At 39.7% G+C, this 8,512-nt stretch overlaps 1 non-coding gene across 1 annotated transcript; it reads left to right on the top strand.

The window, feature by feature from the left end:
- The first annotated feature begins 4,897 nt into the window (after positions 1-4,897).
- On the top strand, positions 4,898-4,979 carry Trnaa-cgc (transfer RNA alanine (anticodon CGC)). Its single transcript has one exon. It is a non-coding gene; the product is annotated as a tRNA-Ala (tRNA).
- The last annotated feature ends 3,533 nt before the right edge of the window (positions 4,980-8,512 follow it).

Here is an 8,512-nt window from a genome sequence, read left to right as displayed (position 1 = left end):
AGTCTGGAACCGCAAGACCGCTACGGTCGCAGGTTCGAATCCTGCCTCGGGCATGGATGTTTGTGATGTCCTTAGGTTAGTTAGGTTTAACTAGTTCTAAGTTCTAGGGGACTAATGACCTCAGCAGTTGAGTCCCATAGTGCTCAGAGCCATTTGAACCATTTTTTTGGTGTTTCGTTGTGGCAGGAGCTTCTCATGAAATTTCAGTCACTAACCTTCTCCTGAGTGTGAAAATATTTTGTTGAAGCCTACTTACATAGAGAGAAAAGATCATTGTAATAAAATAAGAGAAATCTGAACTCGCACGGAAAGATCGAAGCATTCGTTTTCCCGCGAGTTTTTCGTTAGAGGAACGGTAGAGAAATAGCTTGAAGCTGGTTCGGTGGACTCTCTGCCAGGCACCTAACTGTGAATCGTGAAATAATAATGCAGATGTACATCCAGAAAGCGAGTTTTGCCTCGCAAATAACTCTAAAAGGACGACTACTCATTACAGTAAGATACTTCAGAAATTTAACAACCACTGTTAGAAAAATAGCGACAAATACAGCAAAGAAATCTAAAATAACACGGAGCGTTCCAACAAGAAACAAGCTGCTGCTGACTCCACACCAAAGGGTAAGCCACCTGAGCAGACACTCCAATTAATTTCCATCGACAGGCATTTGTCTAACCAGGCATGCTAAATTTCAGAATTAATTAGTGTGGCATTCACTGATTTGGACATTAGCAGTCTCTCGTCCCGTAAAGACAGCATGAAACTCATTGGAGCTAAGTCGTACCGAATCCTCCAGGTATTGAAATTTCCACGAAAGTCAGGCAACCTCCCGTTAATCAGATAGTGTCTACTACGATTTTCGCTCTTGGAAATTTCCCATGTTCAGAGTTTCCCTTAGCATATTAGGGAAATAATGCTATTTCTTCCTCAACACACTGCTTGTTACTGTCCGCAGCTCGTGGTCTTGCGGTGGCGTTCTCGCTTCCCGCGCACGGGGTCCAGGGTTCGATTTCCGGCGGGGTCAGGGATTTTCTCTGCCTCGAGATGACTGGGTGTTGTGTGTCTTTCATCATCATTGACTCGCAAGTCGTCGAAGTGGCGTCAGCTAAAAAGGACCAGCAATTTCGGTGGCCGAACACTCCGTATGGGGTCTCCCGGCCAACAATGCCGTACGATCATTTCATTTCATTGCTTGCTACTAAGGTACTCAAGACACCATCTCATGTCTTGTTTGCAGATAGTAAAATACTCAGCATCTGTCAGCTCTACGGAATTTATGACTCTGATAGTGTTTGGCTTGGAACCCTTTTAGCAAAAGAACATAAGCATATCACATCAACATCTACATCTACGTGGATACTCTGCAAATCACACTTCAGTGCGTGGCGGAGGGTTCATAGAACCACCTTCACGATAAGTCTCTGTTATTTCAATCTCGAACAGCGCGCAGAGAAAACGAACAGTTATTTGTTTCCGTGCGAGCTCTGATTACCCTTATTTTATTATGATGATCGTTTCTCCCTATGTAGATCGACGTCAACAAAATATTTTCGCAATCGGAGGAGAAAGGTAGTGTTTGAAATTTCGTGAGAATATTCCGCTGTAACGAAAAACACCTTTGTTTTAATTATGTCTACCGCAAATCCTGTATAATGTCAGTGACACTCTCTCCCCTATTTCTCTATAATACAAACCTGCTGCCCTTCTTTGAACTTTCTCGATGTACTCCGTCAGTCCTATCTGGTAAGGATCCCACACAGCGCAGCAGTATTCTAAAAGAGTACGGGCAAGCGTAGTGTGGGCAGTTACATTTTCTAAGTGTCCTGTCAATAAAAAGTAGTCTTTGGTTTACCTTCTTCACAACATTTTCTATGTTTTCTTTTCTATTTAAGTTGTTGGTAATTGTAATTTCTAGGTATTTAGTTGAATCTACGGCCTTTAGATTTGACTGATTTATAGTGTAATTTAAGTTTAACGGATTTCTTTTAGCACTTATGTGGATGACTTAACACTTTTCGTTATTTAGGGTAAATTGTCAGTTTTGCACCATTCAGATATCTTTTCTAAATCGTTTTGCAATTTGTTTTGAGCTTCTGATGACGTTACTAGACGATAAACGACAGATCATCTGCAGACAGTCTCAATTCATTTGGTAGAAGAATACATGAAAACGACCAGTGAACAAAGAACAAATTTCAGGAAGGCAAGGCGTTTTATGAGTATTATTTGGCTCTGATAGTAGCATTATTCACAATTACCGCGTTGTATAAGAAATAATGTATATAGGTACTACCACTTATCACTATATTACACATTTTATTAGTGATCCTTTTCAAATATTTTGGGTTCATATTCGCAATATTTTACACGCCTAAAATGAATATCATACTTGCTACCGTGAAACGTCGCCGCAAAACACTTTTCCATGCTCTAAAGTTAAATATCCTTTGCAGGGATAATCTCAGGAGGGTAGAGTTTCCCGGCGAACTTCGCCTAGCGTACAATGGCGCTACCGACGAGTGGGGGCCGTAGAGAAAGCCTTCTAAAGCACGAGCTCAGAAGGTGACCGCTGCATTGACTGAGAGCGTTTAGGGGGATTCTGCAGGCCGTTGTAGGAGAATACCCAGCTACCCCGTGTTGTAGGCCGCTGGCTTGTGTCAAAGCTCGCAGCGTCTGTTCCATTGTGACGACAAAATCTACATTTCGGTCCCTTCAAATGCGCGGAGTGTCAACCAAAAGTTACCACCTATTTAAAAAAAAAAATATGCTTAAATTACTGCACAGTTGTCCTGTCTCAGCTTAGTTTCCTGCAAACGAATTTGCAACAGATTCAAAAGAAACTTATTGAGAATCGACAACAGCACAAAGTTAAATTTTCAACTCTTAGTTTTTATATTATTTATTTCTATAACCTGACCAGATTAGAGCCTTCGTCCTGTCTTAGGTCTGCCCAGAGTTTCACACATACAATACCTTTTTTACATCTCAGTTACCTAAGAAATAACGGTTTGGATATGACAAACAGAAATAAACTGGTTTGAGTGTCTGCAGAGTCGGTGTGAAAAAATAGTACTGGCTAAAAGCTAATAAAGTTAATTCCGGCAGTACTTCTTCTACAGCAGCTTATAATAATAATAACAATAATAATAATAATAATAATAAACCCCGTGGAGGCCCGGGAAAAGAATAGACCTCCGGTATGTTCTGCCAGTCGTAAAAGGCGACGAAAAGAACAAACCACTAATAGGGCTAACCCCCCTTTAAGTGTGATTAGTTGGTTCAGGACAGAACTAAAGAAGCCTCGGACAAGCGCCGTCATGGTCGGGGACGACGCTTGAACCCTATGCCCTCCCACAATGGTAACGACACTGCTAGCCAACTGGAAAATGATTTAAATCCAAATAGAGGTGTTTTGCAGGATATGCTTCCTGCAACCACCCTAGAAGGAAAACAAAGACAGAGGATGAGATGGTCAAATGAAGTTAATCGATACCTCATGTTCTGTTATTACCAAGCAACAAACCTAGGAACCAACACAACTGGATACAGATCACAAGTATACACAACATTTATTACCAGATACCCAGAATTAAAATTTTTAACAGAACAACGACTAGCTGATCAGATCCGTGTGATAATAAAAAAACAGGATACCCCAGTTAGAATTAGAAAACATCAAACAACAAGTACAACAAATACTGGAACAAAATAATGTGCAATCAGAAGAAGAAGAAAATACAGTAATGGACTCAAACATCCCAGAGCAAACAAACAAAGAACAACATGCATCAGTTAAACAATCAGAGGAAAACTAAATCTTAAGACAGCCACCAGAACAAGCACAAATAGAACACGAAGTGACACACATGTTAGATATAGAAGAAAAATTTCAGCTGACATATATAGAATACAAAGACACAAATACAGACATTAGACCATTCTTGCATAGACCGCCAAATAACCCACAAGTCGAAACAACAATAAAAACTATCAACACAATCATACACAACAAAACAAATGAAATCACAACAATGGAAGAGTTGCAACTACTGGTTTAAATAGGGGCACTCACTACACTAAGTATACACACTAGGCAGAGATCAGAACCAACCAACACACAGAAAAAACCCACAAAACCAACATGGCAACACAGGCTACAGATCAGAATAGAAAAACTGAGAAAAGACATCGGACAGCTAACACAATTTATAAGAAATGAAATGTCAGAAAAAAAACGAAAAAGGTTAGGTAAAATCTCACAACAAGAAGCGATAGATGAAAAGAAGCAGAAATTACAAGCATTGCCCAAACGACTTAGAAGATACAAAACAAGTGAAAATAGAAGGAAACAAAACCAAACATTCAACACAAACCAAAAGAAATTTTACAAGACAATATATAACACACACATTAAATTAGACAATCCACCAAACAAAACACACATGGAACACTTCTGGAGCAACATATGGTCAAACCCAGTACAACATAACAGGCATGCACGGTGGATACAAGCAGAAACAGATACATACAAGATGATACCACAAATGCCTGAAGTGATACTTTTGCAACATGAAGTCACCCAAGCAATTAATTCTACTCACAATCGGAAAGACCCTGGAAAAGATAAAATAGCAAATTTCTGGCTAAAGTAGTTCACCTCAACACATTCACATCTAACTAAATTATTTAACAGTTACATTGCAGACCCATACACATTCCCTGATACACTTACACATGGAATAACTTATCTGAAACCTAAAGATCAAGCAGACACAGCAAACCCAGCTAAATATCGCCCAATAACATGCCTACCAACAATATACAAAATATAAACTTCAAGTCATTACACAGAAATTGACACATACAACACAGAAGAAAATTATAAATGAAGAACAAAAAGGCTGACCGAGCGAGGTGGTGCAGTGGTTAGCACACTGGACTCGCATTCGGGAGGACGACGGTTCAATCCCGTCTCCGGCCAGCCTGATTTAGGTTTTCCGTGATTTCCCTAAATCGTTTCAGGCAAATGCCGGGATGGTTCCTTTGAAAGAGCACGGCCGATTTCCTTCCCAATCCTTCCCTAACCCGAGCTTGCGCTCCGTCTCTAATGACCTCGTTGTCGACGGGACGTTAAACACTAACCACCACCACCACCAAAAAGGCTGTTGCAAAGGAGCACAAGGATGTAAAGAGCAACTGATAATAGATGCAGAGGTGACATATCAAGCTAAAACTAAACAAAGGTCGCTACACTACGCATACATTGATTACCAAAAAGCTTTTGATAGTGTACCCCACTCATGATTACTACAAATATTGGAAATATACAAAGTAGATCCTAAATTGATACAGTTCCTAAACATAGTAATGAAAAATTGGAAAACCACACTTAATATCCAAACAAATTCAAATAATATCACATCACAGCCAATACAGATTAAGCGTGGAATATACCAAGGAGACTCATTAAGTCCTTTCTGGTTCTGCCTTGCTCTGAACCCACTATCCAACATGCTAAATAATACAAATTATGTATACAATATTACTGGAACATACCCACACAAAATCACACATTTGCTATACATGGATGATCTAAAACCACTGGCAGCAACAAATCAACAACTCAACCAATTACTAAAGACAACAGAAGTATTCAGCAATGATATAAATATGGTTTTTGGAACAGACAAATGTAAGAAAAATAGCATAGTCAAGGGAAAACACACTAAACTAGAAGAGTACATATTGGATAACCACAGCGACTGCATAGAAGCGATGGAAAAAACAGGTGCCTATAAATATCTAGGATAGAGACAAAAAATAGGAATAGATAATACAAATATTAAAGAAGAACTAAAAGAAAAATATAGACAAAGACTAACAAAAATAGTGAAAACAGAATTGACGGCAAGAAACAAGACAGAAGCTATAAATAATTATGCTATACCAATATTGACCTACTCATTTGGAGTAGTGAAATGGAGTAACACAGACCTAGAAGCACTCAATACACTTACACGATCACAATGCCACAAATATAGAATACATCACATACATTCAGATTCACATTAAGCAGAAAGGAAGGAGGAAGGGGATTTATCGACATAAAAAACCTACATTATGGACAGGTAGACAATTTAAGAAAATTCTTTCTAGAACGAGCAGAAACTAGCAAAATACACAAAGCAATCACTCATATAAATACTTCGGCTACACCACTACAACTTCATAACCACCTCTACAAACCTTTAGATCACATATCAAAAGATACGAAGAAAGTAAATTGGAAAAAGAAAACACTACATGGCAAGCACCCGTATCATCTAACGCAGCCACACATCGATCAAGACGCATCCAACACATGGCTAAGAAAAGGCAATATATACAGTGAGACGGAAGGATTCATGATTGCAATACAGGATCAAACAATAAACACCAAATATTACAGCAAGCATATTATTAAAGATCCCAATACCACAACAGATAAATGCAGACTTTGCAAACAACAAATAGAAACAGTAGATCACATCACAAGCGGATGTACAATACTAGCAAATACAGAATACCCCAGAAGACATGACAATGTAGCAAAAATAATACATCAACAGCTTGCCTTACAACATAAACTAATAAAACAACACGTTCCCACATACAAGTATGCACCACAAAATGTACTGGAGAATGATGAATACAAATTATACTGGAACATAACCATTATAACAGATAAAACAACACCACATAACAAACCTGACATCATACTCACCAATAAAAAGAAGAAATTAACACAACTAATCGAAATATCCATACCCAATACAACAGATATACAAAAGAAAATAAGAGAAAAAATTGAAAAATACATCCAACTGGCTGAGGAAGTCAAGGACATGTGGCATCAGGATAAAGTTGACATTATACCAATTATACTATCAACTACAGGAGTCATACCACACAATATCCACCAATACATCAATGCAATACAGCTACATCCAAACTTATGTGTACAACTACACAAATCCGTAATTATTGATACATGTTCAATTACCCGAAAGTTCCTAAATGCAATATAACATATACCGTACAGTTAAAAGGAAGTCACGCTTGATCAAGGTCCGCGTCACTTTCCATTTTTGACCAGACATATCGTCTGAGAAAAGAAAGAAAGATAATAATAATAATAATAACACTGGGCAACAAAAAAAGATTTTTTTAAAAAAGTCTAGGGTTTTCCCGCTGAATTAGACTAATTTTGATGCCCTGAGTCCGAAAATGACCTTGGTTTTGTTCTATCAGGTCAGGATTTTTTGCTACAGAAATTTTTAAAAATCGATTTTTCGTAAAAAAAAAATATCATTATATCATCTGCTGAGAAACCCCGGAAGATTTTTTCCGTTTTCCTCAAGAAATAAACGTCAACGTATGCAAATTCATTAAGTTTTTATTTACTCCATCAAATTAAATAAGCATATTTATCATAATATTAGTATAACAATGAGCGTTACGTGACACAAAAGTTCAGAGTTCACGGCATGAATCGGCGTTTCTTCGATTCCCGTTTGTGAGCAGCTGCTGGGTTGTCTCTCTTCAGCATCCAGCAGTAGTCCGCCATCATGACTGCGTCCCACCTCTCCTGGTACCTATCCTCCATTTGGCGCATGTCCTGATGGAACCTTTCTCCCTGCTCGTCGCTCATCGCCCAAGGTTTTCAGGAAACTTCTCCATGTGTGAGTACAGGAAGTGCATCTTTATACTCATCAAACACCCGAGCTTTTGAAAGGCCTCTATCATGCTGCTGATGAGTCTGGCGTGGTTTGCTGCCTTCGTGTTCCCCAGGAAGTTGTTCACCACCTGCACAAACGATTTCCACGCGGCGCACTCTAACGTGTTCATGGAGTTTTCGAACTCTGTGTCCTTTATGAGCTGCCGTATCTGTGGCCCATCGAAAATGCCGGCCTTCAGCTTCTCAATGGTCAGTCGCGGAAAGGCTCGGCACAGGTGGTGGAAGCACCTCCCATCCTTGTCCAGAGCACGCGTGAACTGTTTCATTAACCCAAGCTTCATGTGTAGCGGTGGGATCAATATCTTCTCCCGGTCAACAAGAGGTTCGTTTATGATGTTTCTCGCACCAGGTACTAACTGCTCTCGTGGCGGCAACACTTTCTTTACATAGTGCTGGGCTCTGCCTCGACTGTCCCACATACATATAAAGCATGGGTATTTCGTGAACCCGGACTGCTGACCAAGTAGAAAGTTCACCATCTTGAAGTCGACGCAGATGATCCATTGGTGCTGCTCATATTGGATTTTGTCGAGCACGTACTTCACTGCTTCATATTTCTCTACGAGAGTTGTGGAGTGAGCAAGAGGGATTGAGGCGAACTCGTTCCCGTTGTGGAGGAGCACACACTTCAAAGAGCGCTTGCAGCTGTCAATAAAGAGTCGCCAATCTCTCGGATCGTATGTAGGAGCCCCGAGTTTAACAAGAAGACCGGCGACATCTCGGCAGTACACTAGGTC

Source organism: Schistocerca nitens, chromosome 3 (assembly GCF_023898315.1).
Source record: "Schistocerca nitens isolate TAMUIC-IGC-003100 chromosome 3, iqSchNite1.1, whole genome shotgun sequence".
NCBI lineage: Eukaryota > Metazoa > Arthropoda > Insecta > Orthoptera > Acrididae > Schistocerca > Schistocerca nitens.
Note: the sequence above shows the minus strand (reverse complement) of the source record. Positions and strands in the feature narration are given on the sequence as shown.